We start from the raw sequence: 16,606 nt of genomic DNA on the forward strand, positions 1-16,606 counted from the left end.
CCTATAGAAGGAAATACAAGTTACTGGTAAGTACGCTTAGAATTACTTTTCAGGGTCTGTGCTGGGCTAAAAGATGCAGCACTTGGTTCTCTCCTGATTACAGGTGAATAAATCAGAATTTGTAGTTTGGCTGATTTTAGAGGAATATTTGTACGTTTCAAAAATAGACACTTAGAAAATGTTCTGGTGAAAACCACACAATGGATTCCTAAGGAAGGAAATACAAGTTACTGGTAAGTACGCTTAGAATTACTTTTCAGGGTCAGTGCTGGGCAAAAAGATGCAGCCCTGGGTTCTCTCCTGATAACAGGTGAGTAAATCGGAATTCGTAGTTCGGCTGATTTTAGAGGAATATTTGTATGTTTCAAAAATGGACACAGAAAATTTTCTGGTGAAAACCACACAGGGGATTCCTATGGCAGGAAATAAAAGTTACTGGTAGGTACGCTTAGAATTATTTTTCAGGGTCTGTGCTGGTCTAAAAGATGCAGCACTGAGTTCTCTCCTAATTACAGGTGAGTAAATCGGAATTCGTAGTTCAGCTGATTTCAGAGGAATATGTGTACGTTTCAAAAACTGGACGCTTAGAAAATTGTATGGTGAAAACCACACAATGGATTCCTATGGAAGGAAATACAAGTTACTGGTAAATACGCTTAGAATTGTTTTTCAGGGTCAGTGCTGGGCTACAAAATGCAGCACTGAGTTCTCTCCTAATTACAGGTGAGTAAATCGGAATTCGTAGTTCAGCTGATTTTAGAGGAATATTTGTACGTTTCAAAAATGGACACTTAGAAAATTTTCTGGTGAAAACCACACAATGGATTCCTATGGAAAGAAATACAAGTTATTGGTAAGTACGCTTAGAAATACTTTTCAGGGTCTGTCCTGGGCTAAAAGATGCAGCACTCGGTTCTCTCCTGATTACAAGTGAGTAAATTGGAATTCGTAGTTCGGCTGATTTTAGAGGAATATTTGTACGTTTCAAAAATGGACACAGAAAATTTTCTGGTGAAAACAGCACAATGGATTCTTATGGAAAGAAATACAAGTTACTGGTAAGTACGCTTAGAAATACTTTTCAGGGTCTGTGCTGGGCTAAAAGATTCAGCACTGGGTTCTCTCCTAATTACAGGTGAGTAAATCGGAATTCGTAGATCAGCTGATTTCAGAGGAATATTTGTACGTTTCAAAAATGGACACTTAGAAAATTGTATGGTGAAAACCACACAATGGATTCCTATGGAAGGAAATACAAGTTACTGGTAGGTACGCTTAGAATAATTTTTCAGGGTCTGTGCTGGTCTAAAAGATGCAGCACTGAGTTCTCTCCTAATTACAGGTGAGTAAATCGGAATTCGTAGTTCAGCTGATTTTAGAGGAATATTTGTACGTTTCAAAAATGAACACTTAGAAAATTGTCTGGTGAAAACCACACAATGGATTCCTATGGAAGGAAATACAAGTTACTGGTAAGTACGCTTAGAATTACTTTTCAGGGTCTGTGCTGGGCTAAAAGATGCAGCTCTGGGTTCTCTCCTGATTACAGGTGAGTAAATCAGATTTCGTCGTTCGGCTGATTTTAGAGGAATATTTGTGCGGTTCAAAAATGGACACGTAGAAACTTTTCTGGTGAAAACCACACAATGGATTCCTATGGAAGGAAATACAAGTTACTGGTAAGTACGCTTAGAATTACTTTTCAGGGTCAGTGCTGGGCTAAAAGATGCAGCCCTGGGTTCTCTCCTGATAACAGGTGAGTAAATCGGAATTCGTAGTTCGGCTGATTTTAGAGGAATATTTGTATGTTTCAAAAATGGACACAGAAAATTTTCTGGTGAAAACCACACAGGGGATTCCTATGGCAGGAAATAAAAGTTACTGGTAGGTACGCTTAGAATTACTTTTCAGGGTCTGTGCTGGGCTAAAAGATGCAGCACTGAGTTCTCTCCTAATTACAGGTGAGTAAATCGGAATTCGTATTTCAGCTGATTTTAGAGGAATGTTTGTACGTTTCAAAAATGGACACTTAGAAATTTGTCTGGTGAAAACCACACAATGTATTCCTATGGAAGGAAATACAAGTTACTGGTAAGTACGCTTAGAATTACTTTTCAGGGTCAGTGCTGGGCTAAAAGATGCAGCCCTGAGTTCTCTCCTGATAACAGGTGAGTAAATCGGAATTCGTAGTTCGGCTGATTTTAGAGGAATATTTGTACGTTTCAAAAATGGACACAGAAAGTTTTCTGGTGAAAACCACACAATGGATTCCTATGGAAAGAAATACAAGTTACTGGTAAGTACGCTTAGAAATACTTTTCAGGGTCTGTCCTGGGCTAAAAGATGCAGCACTCGGTTCTCTCCTGATTACAAGTGAATAAATCGGAATTCGTAGTTCGGCTGATTTTAGAGGAATATTTGTACGTTTCAAAAATGGACACAGAAAATTTTCTGGTGAAAACCACACAGGGGATTCCTATGGCAGGAAATACAAGTTACTGGTAGGTACGCTTAGAATTACTTTTCAGGGTCTGTGCTGGGCTAAAAGATGCAGCACTGAGTTCTCTCCTAATTACAGGTGAGTAAATCGGAATTCGTATTTCAGCTGATTTTAGAGGAATGTTTGTACGTTTCAAAAATGGACACTTAGAAATTTGTCTGGTGAAAACCACACAATGTATTCCTATGGAAGGAAATACAAGTTACTGGTAAGTACGCTTAGAAATACTTTTCAGGGTCTGTGCTGGGCTAAAAGATGCAGGACTGGGTTCTCTCCTAATTACAGGTGAGTAAATCGGAATTCGTAGTTCAGCTGATTTCAGAGGAATATTTGTACGTTTCAAAAATGGACACTTAGAAAATTGTATGGTGAAAACCACACAATGGATTCCTATGGAAGGAAATACAAGTTACTGGTAGGTACGCTTAGAATTACTTTTCAGGGTCTGTGCTGGTCTAAAAGATGCAGCACTGAGTTCTCTCCTAATTACAGGTGAGTAAATCGGAATTCGTAGTTCAGCTGATTTTAGAGGAATATTTGTATTTTTCAAAAATGGACACTTAGAAAATTGTCTGGTGAAAACCACACAATGGATTCCTATGGAAGGAAATACAAGTTACTGGTAAGTACGCTTAGAATTACTTTTCAGGGTCTGTGCTGGGCTAAAAGATGCAGCTCTGGGTTCTCTCCTGATTACAGGTGAGTAAATCAGATTTCGTAGTTCGGCTGATTTTAGAGGAATATTTGTGCGGTTCAAAAATGGACACGTAGAAACTTTTCTGGTGAAAACCACACAATGGATTCCTATGGAAGGAAATACAAGTTACTGGTAAGTACGCTTAGAATTACTTTTCAGGGTCAGTGATGGGCTAAAAGATGCAGCCCTGGGTTCTCTCCTGATAACAGGTGAGTAAATCGGAATTAGTAGTTCGGCTGATTTTAGAGGAATATTTGTACGTTTCAAAAATGGACACAGAAAATTTTCTGGTGAAAACCACACAATGGATTCCTATGGAAAGAAATACAAGTTACTGGTAAGTACGCTTAGAAATATTTTTCAGGGTCTGTCCTGGGCTAAAAGATGCAGCACTGGGTTCTCTCCTGATTACAAGTGAGTAAATTGGAATTCATAGTTCCTCTGATTTTAGAGGAATATTTGTACGTTCCAAAAATGGACACAGAAAATTTTCTAGTGAAAACAACACAATGGATTCTTATGGAAGGAAATACAAGTTACTGGTAAGTACGCTTAGAAATACTTTTCAGGGTCTGTGCTGGGCTAAAAGATGCAGCACTGGGTTCTCTCCTAATTACAGGTGAGTAAATTGGAATTCGTAGTTCAGCTGATTTCAGAGGAATATTTGTACGTTTCAAAAACTGGACGCTTAGAAAATTGTATGGTGAAAACCACACAATGGATTCCTATGGAAGGAAATACAAGTTACTGGTAAGTACGCTTAGAAATACTTTTCAGGGTCTGTCCTAGGGCTAAAAGATGCAGCACTGGGTTCTCTCCTGATTACAAGTGAGTAAATTGGAATTCGTAGTTCGGCTGATTTTAGAGGAATATTTGTACGTTTCAAAAATGGACACAGAAAATTTTCTGGTGAAAACAACACAATGGATTCTTATGGAAGGAAATACAAGTTACTGGTAAGTACGCTTAGAAATACTTTTCAGGGTCTGTGCTGGGCTAAAAGATGCAGCACTGGGTTCTCTCCTAATTACAGGAGAGTAAATCGGAATTCGTAGTTCAGCTGATTTCATGGGAATATTTGTACGTTTCAAAAACTGGACGCTTAGAAAATTGTATGGTGAAAACCACACAATGGATTCCTATGGAAGGAAATACAAGTTACTGGTTAATACGCTTAGAATTACTTTTCAGGGTCTGTGCTGGGCTAAAAGATGCAGCACTGGGTTCTCTTCTGATTACAGGTGAGTAAACCGGAATTCGTAGTTCGGCTGATCTTAGAGGAATATCTGTACATTTTAAAAATTGACATTTAGAAAATTGTCTGGTGAAAACCACACAATGGATTCCTATGGAAGGAATTACAAGTTACTGGTCAGTACGCTTAGAATTACTTTTCAGGGTCTGTGCTGTGCTAAAAGATGCAGCACTGGGTTCTCTCCTGATTACAGGTGAGTAAATCGGAATTCGTAGTTCGGCTGATTTTAGAGGAATATTTGTACGTTTCAAAAATGAACACAGAAAATTTTCTGGTGAAAACCACACAATGGATTCCTATGGAAGGAAATACAAGTTACTGGTAAGTACGCTTAGAATTACTTTTCAGGGTCAGTTCTGGGCTAAAAGATGCAGCCCTGGGTTCTCTCCTGATAACAGGTGAGTAAATCGGAATTCGTAGTTCGGCTGATTTTAGAGGAATATTTGTACGTTTCAAAAATGAACACAGAAAATTTTCTGGTGAAAACCACACAATGGATTCCTATGGAAGGAAATAAAAGTTACTGGTAGGTACGCTTAGAATTACTTTTCAGGGTCTGTGCTGGGCTAAAAGATGCAGCACTGAGTTCTCTCTTAATTGCAGGTGAGTAAATCGGAATTCATAGTCCAGCTGATTTTAGAGGAATATTTGTACGTTTCAAAAATGGACACTTAGAAAATTGTCTGGTGAAAACCACACAATGGATTCCTATGGAAGGAAATACAAGTTACTGGTAAGTATGCTTAGAATTACTTTTCAGGGTCTGTGCTGGGCTAAAAAATGCAGCTCTGGGTTCTGTCCTGATTACAGGTGAGTAAATCAGATTTCGTAGTTCGGCTGATTTTAGAGGAATATTTGTGCGGTTCAAAAATGGACACGTAGAAACTTTTCTGGTGAAAACCACACAATGGATTCCTATGGAAGGAAATACAAGTTACTGGTTAATACGCTTAGAATTACTTTTCAGGGTCTGTGCTGGGCTAAAAGATGCAGCACTGGGTTCTCTTCTGATTACAGGTGAGTAAACCGGAATTCGTAGTTCGGCTCATTTTAGAGGAATATCTGTACGTTTTAAAAATTGACATTTAGAAAATTGTCTGGTGAAAACCACAATGGATTCCTATGGAAGGAATTACAAGTTACTGGTCAGTACGCTTAGAATTACTTTTCAGGGTCTGTGCTGTGCTAAAAGATGCAGCACTGGGTTCTCTCCTGATTACAGGTGAGTAAATCGGAATTAGTAGTTCGGCTGATTTTAGAGGAATATTTGTACGTTTCAAAAATGAACACAGAAACTTTTCTGGTGAAAACCACACAATGGATTCCTATGGAAGGAAATACAAGTTACTGGTAAGTACACTTAGAATTACTTTTCAGGGTCTGTGCTGGGCTAAAAAATGCAGCACTGGGTTCATTCTTGATAACAGGTGAGTAAATCGGAATTCGTAGTTCGGCTGATTTTAGAGGAATATTTGTACGTTTCAAAAATGAACACAGAAAAGTTTCTGGTGAAAACCACACAATGGATTCCTATGGAAGGAAATACAAGTTACTGGTAAGTACGCTTAGAATTACTTTTCAGGGTCAGTGCTGGGCTAAAAGATGCAGCCCTGGGTTCTCTCCTGATAACAGGTGAGTAAATCGGAATTCGTAGTTCGGCTGATTTTAGAGGAATATTTGTACGTTTCAAAAATGAACACAGAAAATTTTCTGGTGAAAACCACACAATGGATTCCTATGGAAGGAAATACAAGTTACTGGTAAGTACGCTTAGAATTACTTTTCAGGGTCAGTGCTGGGCTAAAAGATGCAGCCCTGGGTTCTCTCCTGATAAGAGATGAGTAAATCGGAATTCGTAGTTTGGCTGATTTTAGAGGAATATTTGTACGTTTCAAAAATGGACACTTAGAAAATTTTCTGGTGAAAACCACACAATGGATTCCTATGGAAGGAAATACAAGTTACTGGTAAGTAGCTTAGAATTACTTTTCAGGGTCAGTGCTGGGCTAAAAGATGCAGCCCTGGGTTCTCTCCTGATAACAGGTGAGTAAATCAGAATTCGTAGTTCGGCTGATTTTAGAGGAATATTTGTACGTTTCAAAAATGGACACAGAAAATGTTCTGGTGAAAACCACACAATGGATTCCTATGGAAGGAAATACAAGTTACTGGTAGGTACACTTAGAATTACTTTTCAGGGTCTGTGCTGGGCTAAAAGATGCAGCACTGGGTTCTCTCCTAATTACAGGTGAGTAAATCGGAATTCGTAGTTCAGCTGATTTTAGAGGAATATTTGTAAGTTTCAAAAATGGACACTTAGAAAATTGTCTGGTGAAAACCACACAATGTATTCCTATGGAAGGAAATCCAAGTTACTGGTAAGTACGCTTAGAATTACTTTTCAGGGTCTGTGCTGGGCTAAAAGATGCAGCCCTGGGTTCTCTCCTGATAACAGGTGAGTAAATCGGAATTCGTAGTTCGGCTGATCTTAGAGGAATATTTGTACGTTTCAAAAATGGACACAGAAAATTTTCTGGTGAAAACCACACAATGGATTCCTATGGAAGGAAATACAAGTTACTGGTAAGTACGCTTAGAATTACTTTTCAGGGTCTGTGCTGGGCTAAAGGATGCAGCTCTGGGTTCTCTCCTGATTACAGGTTAGTAAATCGGAATTCGTAGTTTGGCTGATTTTAGAGGAATATTTGTACGTTTCAAAAATGGACACTTAGAAAATTGTATGGTGAAAACCACACAATGGATTCCTAAGGAAGGAAATACAAGTTACTGGTAAGTACGCTTAGAATTACTTTTCAGGGTCTGTGCTTGGCTAAAAGATGCAGCACTGGGTTCTCTCCTGATTACAGGTGAGTAAATCAAAATTCGTAGTTCGGCTGATTTTAGAGGAATATTTGTACGTTTCAAAAATGGACACTTAAATTGTCTGGTGAAAACCACACAATGTATTCCTATGGAAGGAAATACCAGTTACTGGTAAGTACGCTTAGAATTACTTTTCAGGGTCTGTGCTGAGCTAAAAGATGCAGCACTGGGTTCTCTCCTGATTACAGCTGAGTAAATCGGAATTCGTAGTTTGGCTGATTTTAGTGGAATATTTGAACGTTTCAAAAATGGACACGTAGAAACTTTTCTGGTGAAAACCACACAATGGATGCCTATGGAAGGAAATACAAGTTACTGGTAAGTACGCTTAGAATTACTTTTCAGGGTCAGTACTGGGCTAAAAGATGCAGCCCTGTGTTCTCTTCTGATAACAGGTGAGTAAATCGGAATTCGTAGTTCGGCTGATTTTAGAGGAATATTTGTACGTTTACAAAATGGACACAGAAAATGTTCTGGTGAAAACCACACAATGTATTCCTATGGAAGGAAATACAAGTTACTGGTAAATACGCTTAGAATTACTTTTCAGGGTATGTGCTGGGCTAAAAGATGCAGCACTGGGTTCTCTCCTAATTACAGGTGAGTTAATCGGAATTCGTAGTTTGGCTGATTTTAGAGGAATATTTGTACGTTTCAAAAATGGACACTTAGAAAATTGTCTGGTGAAAACCACAAAATGGATTCCTATGGAAGGAAATACAAGTTACTGGTAAGTACGCTTAGAAAAACTTTTCAGGGTCTGTCCTGGGCTAAAAGATGCATCCCTGGGTTCTCTCCTGATTACAAGTGAGTAAATTGGAATTCGTAGTTCCTCTGATTTTAGAGGAATATTTGTACGTTTCAAAAATGGACACAGAAAATTTTCTGGTGAAAACAACACAATGGATTCTTATGGAAGGAAATACAAGTTACTGGTAAGTATGCTTAGAAATACTTTTCAGGGTCTGTGCTGGGCTAAAAGATGCAGCACTGGGTTCTCTCCTAATTACAGGTGAGTAAATCGGAATTCGTAGTTCAGCTGATTTCAGAGGAATATTTGTACGTTTCAAAAACTTGACGCTTAGAAAATTGTATGGTGAAAACCACACAATGGATTCCTATGGAAGGAAATACAAGTTACTGGTAAATACGCTTAGAATTACTTTTCAGGGTCTGTGCTGGTCTAAAAGATGCAGCACTGAGTTCTCTCCTAATTACAGGTGAGTAAATCGGAATTCGTAGTTCAGCTGATTTTAGAGGAATATTTGTATGTTTCAAAAATGGACACTTAGAAAATTGTCTGGTGAAAACCACACAATGGATTCCTATGGAAGGAAATACAAGTTACTGGTAAGTACGCTTAGAAATACTTTTCAGGGTCTGTCCTGGGCTAAAAGGTGCAGCACTGGGTTCTCTCCTGATTACAAGTGAGTAAATTGGAATTCGTAGTTCGGCTGATTTTAGAGGAATATTTGTACGTTTCAAAAATGGACACAGAAAATTTTCTGGTGAAAGCAACACAATGGATTCTTATGGAAGGAAATACAAGTTACTGGTAAGTACGCTTAGAAATACTTTTCAGGGTCTGTGCTGGGCTAAAAGATGCAGCACTGGGTTCTCTCCTAATTACAGGTGAGTAAATCGGAATTCGTAGTTCAGCTGATTTCATGGGAATATTTGTACGTTTCAAAAACTGGACCCTTAGAAAATTGTATGGTGAAAACCACACAATGGATTCCTATGGAAGGAAATACAAGTTACTGGTTAATACGCTTAGAATTACTTTTCAGGGTCTGTGCTGGGCTAAAAGATGCAGCACTGGGTTCTCTTCTGATTACAGGTGAGTAAACCGGAATTCGTAGTTCGGCTCATTTTAGAGGAATATCTGTACGTTTTAAAAATTGACATTTAGAAAATTGTCTGGTGAAAACCACACAATGGATTCCTATGGAAGGAATTACAAGTTACTGGTCAGTACGCTTAGAATTACTTTTCAGGGTCTGTGCTGTGCTAAAAGATGCAGCACTGGGTTCTCTCCTGATTACAGGTGAGTAAATCGGAATTAGTAGTTCGGCTGATTTTAGAGGAATATTTGTACGTTTCAAAAATGAACACAGAAACTTTTCTGGTGAAAACCACACAATGGATTCCTATGGAAGAAAATACAAGTTACTGGTAAGTACGCTTAGAATTACTTTTCAGGGTCAGTGCTGGGCTAAAAGATGCAGCCCTGGGTTCTCTCCTGATAACAGGTGAGTAAATCGGAATTCGTAGTTCGGCTGATTTTAGAGGAATATTTGTACGTTTCAAAAATGAACACAGAAAATTTTCTGGTGAAAACCACACAATGGATTCCTATGGAAGGAAATAAAAGTTACTGGTAGGTACGCTTAGAATTACTTTTCAGGGTCTGTGCTGGGCTAAAAGATGCAGCACTGAGTTCTCTCTTAATTGCAGGTGAGTAAATCGGAATTCATAGTTCAGCTGATTTTAGAGGAATATTTGTACGTTTCAAAAATGGACACTTCGAGAATTGTCTGGTGAAAACCACTCAATGGATTCCTATGGAAGGAAATACAAGTTACTGGTAAGTACGCTTAGAATTACTTTTCAGGGTCTGTGCTGGGCTAAAAAATGCAGCTCTGGGTTCTCTCCTGATTACAGGTGAGTAAATCAGATTTCGTAGTTCGGCTGATTTTAGAGGAATATTTGTGCGGTTCAAAAATGGACACGTAGAAACTTTTCTGGTGAAAACCACACAATGGATTCCTATGGAAGGAAATACAAGTTACTGGTAAGTACGCTTAGAATTACTTTTCAGGGTCAGTGCTGGGCTAAAAGATGCAGCCCTGGATTCTCTCCTGATAAGAGGTGAGTAAATCGGAATTCGTAGTTCGGCTGATTTTAGAGGAATATTTGTACGTTTCAAAAATGGACACAGAAAATTTTCTGGTGAAAACCACACAATGGATTCCTATGAAAGGAAATACAAGTTACTGGTAAGTACGCTTAGAAATACTTTTCAGGGTCTGTCCTGGGCTAAAAGATGCAGCACTGGGTTTTCTCCTAATTACAGGTGAGTAAATCAGAATTCGTAGTTCAGCTGATTTCAGAGGAATATTTGTACGTTTCAAAAATGGACACTTAGAAAATTGTATGGTGAAAACCACACAATAGATTCCTATGGAAGGAAATACAAGTTACTGGTAAGTACGCTTAGAATTACTTTTTAGGGTCTGTGCTTGGCTAAAAGATGCAGCACTGGGTTTTCTCCTAATTACAGGTGAGTAAATCGGAATTCGTAGTTCAGCTGATTTCAGAGGAATATTTGTACGTTTCAAAAATGGACACCGAAAATTTTCTGGTGAAAACCACACAATGGATTCCTATGGAAAGAAATACAAGTTACTGGTAAGTACGCTTAGGAATACTTTTCAGGGTCTGTCCTGGGCTAAAAGATGCAGCACTGGGTTCTCTCCTGATTACAAGTGAGTAAATTGGAATTCGTAGTTCCTCTGATTTTAGAGGAATATTTGTACGTTTCAAAAATGGACACAGAACATTTTCTGGTGAAAACAACACAATGGATTCTTATGGAAGGAAATACAAGTTACTGGTAAGTATGCTTAGAAATACTTTTCAGGGTCTGTGCTGGGCTAAAAGATGCAGCACTGGGTTCTCTCCTAATTACAGGTGAGTAAACCGGAATTCGTAGTTCAGCTGATTTCAGAGGAATATGTGTACGTTTCAAAAACTGGACGCTTAGAAAATTGTATGGTGAAAACCACACAATGGATTCCTATGGAAGGAAATACAAGTTACTGGTAAATACGCTTAGAATTGTTTTTCAGGGTCTGTGCTGGTCTAAAAGATGCAGCACTGAGTTCTCTTCTAATTACAGGTGAGTAAATCGGAATTCGTAGTTCAGCTGATTTTAGAGGAATATTTGTACGTTTCAAAAATGGACACTTAGAAAATTGTCTGGTGAAAACCACACAATGGATTCCTATGGAAGGAAATACAAGTTACTGGTAAGTACGCTTAGAAAAACTTTTCAGGGTCTGTCCTGGGCTAAAAGATGCAGCCCTGGGTTCTCTCCTGATTACAAGTGAGTAAATTGGAATTCGTAGTTCCTCTGATTTTAGAGGAATATTTGTACGTTTCAAAAATGGACACAGAAAATTTTCTGGTGAAAACAACACAATGGATTCTTATGGAAGGAAATACAAGTTACTGGTAAGTATGCTTAGAAATACTTTTCAGGGTCTGTGCTGGGCTAAAAGATGCAGCACTGGGTTCTCTCCTAATTACAGGTGAGTAAATCGGAATTCGTAGTTCAGCTGATTTCAGAGGAATATTTGTACGTTTCAAAAACTGGACGCTTAGAAAATTGTATGGTGAAAACCACACAATGGATTCCTATGGAAGGAAATACAAGTTACTGGTAAATACGCTTAGAATTACTTTTCAGGGTCTGTGCTGGTCTAAAAGATGCAGCACTGAGTTCTCTCCTAATTACAGGTGAGTAAATCGGAATTCGTAGTTCAGCTGATTTTAGAGGAATATTTGTACGTTTCAAAAATGGACACTTAGAAAATTGTCTGGTGAAAACCACACAATGGATTCCTATGGAAGGAAATACAAGTTACTGGTAAGTACGCTTAGAAATACTTTTCAGGGTCTGTCCTGGGCTAAAAGGTGCAGCACTGGGTTCTCTCCTGATTACAAGTGAGTAAATTGGAATTCGTAGTTCGGCTGATTTTAGAGGAATATTTGTACGTTTCAAAAATGGACACAGAAAATTTTCTGGTGAAAGCAACACAATGGATTCTTATGGAAGGAAATACAAGTTACTGGTAAGTACACTTAGAAATACTTTTCAGGGTCTGTGCTGGGCTAAAAGATGCAGCACTGGGTTCTCTCCTAATTACAGGTGAGTAAATCGGAATTCGTAGTTCAGCTGATTTCATGGGAATATTTGTACGTTTCAAAAACTGGACGCTTAGAAAATTGTATGGTGAAAACCACACAATGGATTCCTATGGAAGGAAATACAAGTTACTGGTTAATACGCTTAGAATTACTTTTCAGGGTCTGTGCTGGGCTAAAAGATGCAGCACTGGGTTCTCTTCTGATTACAGGTGAGTAAACCGGAATTCGTAGTTCGGCTCATTTTAGAGGAATATCTGTACGTTTTAAAAATTGACATTTAGAAAATTGTCTGGTGAAAACCACACAATGGATTCCTATGGAAGGAATTACAAGTTACTGGTCAGTACGCTTAGAATTACTTTTCAGGGTCTGTGCTGTGCTAAAAGATGCAGCACTGGGTTCTCTCCTGATTACAGGTGAGTAAATCGGAATTAGTAGTTCGGCTGAATTTAGAGGAATATTTGTACGTTTCAAAAATGAACACAGAAACTTTTCTGGTGAAAACCACACAATGGATTCCTATGGAAGGAAATACAAGTTACTGGTAAGTACGCTTAGAATTACTTTTCAGGGTCAGTGCTGGGCTAAAAGATGCAGCCCTGGGTTCTCTCCTGATAACAGGTGAGTAAATCGGAATTCGTAGTTCGGCTGATTTTAGAGGAATATTTGTACGTTTCAAAAATGAACACAGAAAATTTTCTGGTGAAAACCACACAATGGATTCCTATGGAAGGAAATAAAAGTTACTGGTAGGTATGCTTAGAATTACTTTTCAGGGTCTGTGCTGGGCTAAAAGATGCAGCACTGAGTTCTCTCTTAATTGCAGGTGAGTAAATCGGAATTCATAGTTCAGCTGATTTTAGAGGAATATTTGTACGTTTCAAAAATGGACACTTCGAGAATTGTCTGGTGAAAACCACTCAATGGATTCCTATGGAAGGAAATACAAGTTACTGGTAAGTACGCTTAGAATTACTTTTCAGGGTCTGTGCTGGGCTAAAAAATGCAGCTCTGGGTTCTCTCCTGATTACAGGTGAGTAAATCAGATTTCGTAGTTCGGCTGATTTTAGAGGAATATTTGTGCGGTTCAAAAATGGACACGTAGAAACTTTTCTGGTGAAAACCACACAATGGATTCCTATGGAAGGAAATACAAGTTACTGGTAAGTACGCTTAGAATTACTTTTCAGGGTCAGTGCTGGGCTAAAAGATGCAGCCCTGGATTCTCTCCTGATAAGAGGTGAGTAAATCGGAATTCGTAGTTCGGCTGATTTTAGAGGAATATTTGTACGTTTCAAAAATGGACACAGAAAATTTTCTGGTGAAAACCACACAATGGATTCCTATGGAAGGAAATACAAGTTACTGGTAAGTACGCTTAGAAATACTTTTCAGGGTCTGTCCTGGGCTAAAAGATGCAGCACTGGGTTTTCTCCTAATTACAGGTGAGTAAATCGGAATTCGTAGTTCAGCTGATTTCAGAGGAATATTTGTACGTTTCAAAAATGGACACTTAGAAAATTGTATGGTGAAAACCACACAATGGATTCCTATGGAAGGAAATACAAGTTACTGGTAAGTACGCTTAGAATTACTTTTTAGGGTCTGTGCTTGGCTAAAAGATGCAGCACTGGGTTCTCTCCTGATTACAGGTGAGTAAACTGGAATTCGTAGTTCGGCTGATTTTAGAGGAATATTTGTACGTTTCAAAAATGGACACTTAAATTGTCTGGTGAAAACCACACAATGGATTCCTATGGAAGGAAATACAAGCTACTGGTAAGTACGCTTAGAATTACTTTTCAGGGTCTGTGCTGGGCTAAAAGATGCAGCACTGGGTTCTCTCCTGATTACAGCTGAGTAAATCGGAATTCGTAGTTCGGCTGATTTTAGAGGAATATTTGTACATTTCAAAAATGGACACGTAGAAACTTTTCTGGTGAAAACCACACAATGGATTCCTATGGAAGGAAATACAAGTTACTGGTAAGTACGCTTAGAATTACTTTTCAGGGTCAGTGCTGGGCTAAATGATGCAGCCCTGAGTTCACTCCTGATAAAAGGTGAGTAAATCCGAATTCGTAGTACGGCTTATTTTAGAGGAATATTTGTACGTTTCAAAAATGGACACATAGAAACTTTTCTGGTGAAAACCACACAATGGATTCCTATAGAAGGAAATACAAGTTACTGGTAAGTACGCTTAGAATTACTTTTCAGGGTCTGTGCTGGGCTAAAAGATGCAGCACTTGGTTCTCTCCTGATTACAGGTGAATAAATCAGAATTTGTAGTTTGGCTGATTTTAGAGGAATATTTGTACGTTTCAAAAATAGACACTTAGAAAATGTTCTGGTGAAAACCACACAATGGATTCCTAAGGAAGGAAATACAAGTTACTGGTAAGTACGCTTAGAATTACTTTTCAGGGTCAGTGCTGGGCAAAAAGATGCAGCCCTGGGTTCTCTCCTGATAACAGGTGAGTAAATCGGAATTCGTAGTTCGGCTGATTTTAGAGGAATATTTGTATGTTTCAAAAATGGACACAGAAAATTTTCTGGTGAAAACCACACAGGGGATTCCTATGGCAGGAAATAAAAGTTACTGGTAGGTACGCTTAGAATTATTTTTCAGGGTCTGTGCTGGTCTAAAAGATGCAGCACTGAGTTCTCTCCTAATTACAGGTGAGTAAATCGGAATTCGTAGTTCAGCTGATTTCAGAGGAATATGTGTACGTTTCAAAAACTGGACGCTTAGAAAATTGTATGGTGAAAACCACACAATGGATTCCTATGGAAGGAAATACAAGTTACTGGTAAATACGCTTAGAATTGTTTTTCAGGGTCAGTGCTGGGCTACAAAATGCAGCACTGAGTTCTCTCCTAATTACAGGTGAGTAAATCGGAATTCGTAGTTCAGCTGATTTTAGAGGAATATTTGTACGTTTCAAAAATGGACACTTAGAAAATTTTCTGGTGAAAACCACACAATGGATTCCTATGGAAAGAAATACAAGTTATTGGTAAGTACGCTTAGAAATACTTTTCAGGGTCTGTCCTGGGCTAAAAGATGCAGCACTCGGTTCTCTCCTGATTACAAGTGAGTAAATTGGAATTCGTAGTTCGGCTGATTTTAGAGGAATATTTGTACGTTTCAAAAATGGACACAGAAAATTTTCTGGTGAAAACAGCACAATGGATTCTTATGGAAAGAAATACAAGTTACTGGTAAGTACGCTTAGAAATACTTTTCAGGGTCTGTGCTGGGCTAAAAGATTCAGCACTGGGTTCTCTCCTAATTACAGGTGAGTAAATCGGAATTCGTAGATCAGCTGATTTTAGAGGAATATTTGTACGTTTCAAAAATGGACACTTAGAAAATTGTATGGTGAAAACCACACAATGGATTCCTATGGAAGGAAATACAAGTTACTGGTAGGTACGCTTAGAATAATTTTTCAGGGTCTGTGCTGGTCTAAAAGATGCAGCACTGAGTTCTCTCCTAATTACAGGTGAGTAAATCGGAATTCGTAGTTCAGCTGATTTTAGAGGAATATTTGTACGTTTCAAAAATGAACACTTAGAAAATTGTCTGGTGAAAACCACACAATGGATTCCTATGGAAGGAAATACAAGTTACTGGTAAGTACGCTTAGAATTACTTTTCAGGGTCTGTGCTGGGCTAAAAGATGCAGCTCTGGGTTCTCTCCTGATTACAGGTGAGTAAATCAGATTTCGTCGTTCGGCTGATTTTAGAGGAATATTTGTGCGGTTCAAAAATGGACACGTAGAAACTTTTCTGGTGAAAACCACACAATGGATTCCTATGGAAGGAAATACAAGTTACTGGTAAGTACGCTTAGAATTACTTTTCAGGGTCAGTGCTGGGCTAAAAGATGCAGCCCTGGGTTCTCTCCTGATAACAGGTGAGTAAATCGGAATTCGTAGTTCGGCTGATTTTAGAGGAATATTTGTATGTTTCAAAAATGGACACAGAAAATTTTCTGGTGAAAACCACACAGGGGATTCCTATGGCAGGAAATAAAAGTTACTGGTAGGTACGCTTAGAATTACTTTTCAGGGTCTGTGCTGGGCTAAAAGATGCAGCACTGAGTTCTCTCCTAATTACAGGTGAGTAAATCGGAATTCGTATTTCAGCTGATTTTAGAGGAATGTTTGTACGTTTCAAAAATGGACACTTAGAAATTTGTCTGGTGAAAACCACACAATGTATTCCTATGGAAGGAAATACAAGTTACTGGTAAGTACGCTTAGAATTACTTTTCAGGGTCAGTGCTGGGCTAAAAGATGCAGCCCTGAGTTCTCTCCTGATAACAGGTGA

Source organism: Triturus cristatus, chromosome 1_1 (genome assembly GCF_964204655.1).
Source record: "Triturus cristatus chromosome 1_1, aTriCri1.1, whole genome shotgun sequence".
Classification (NCBI taxonomy): domain Eukaryota; kingdom Metazoa; phylum Chordata; class Amphibia; order Caudata; family Salamandridae; genus Triturus; species Triturus cristatus.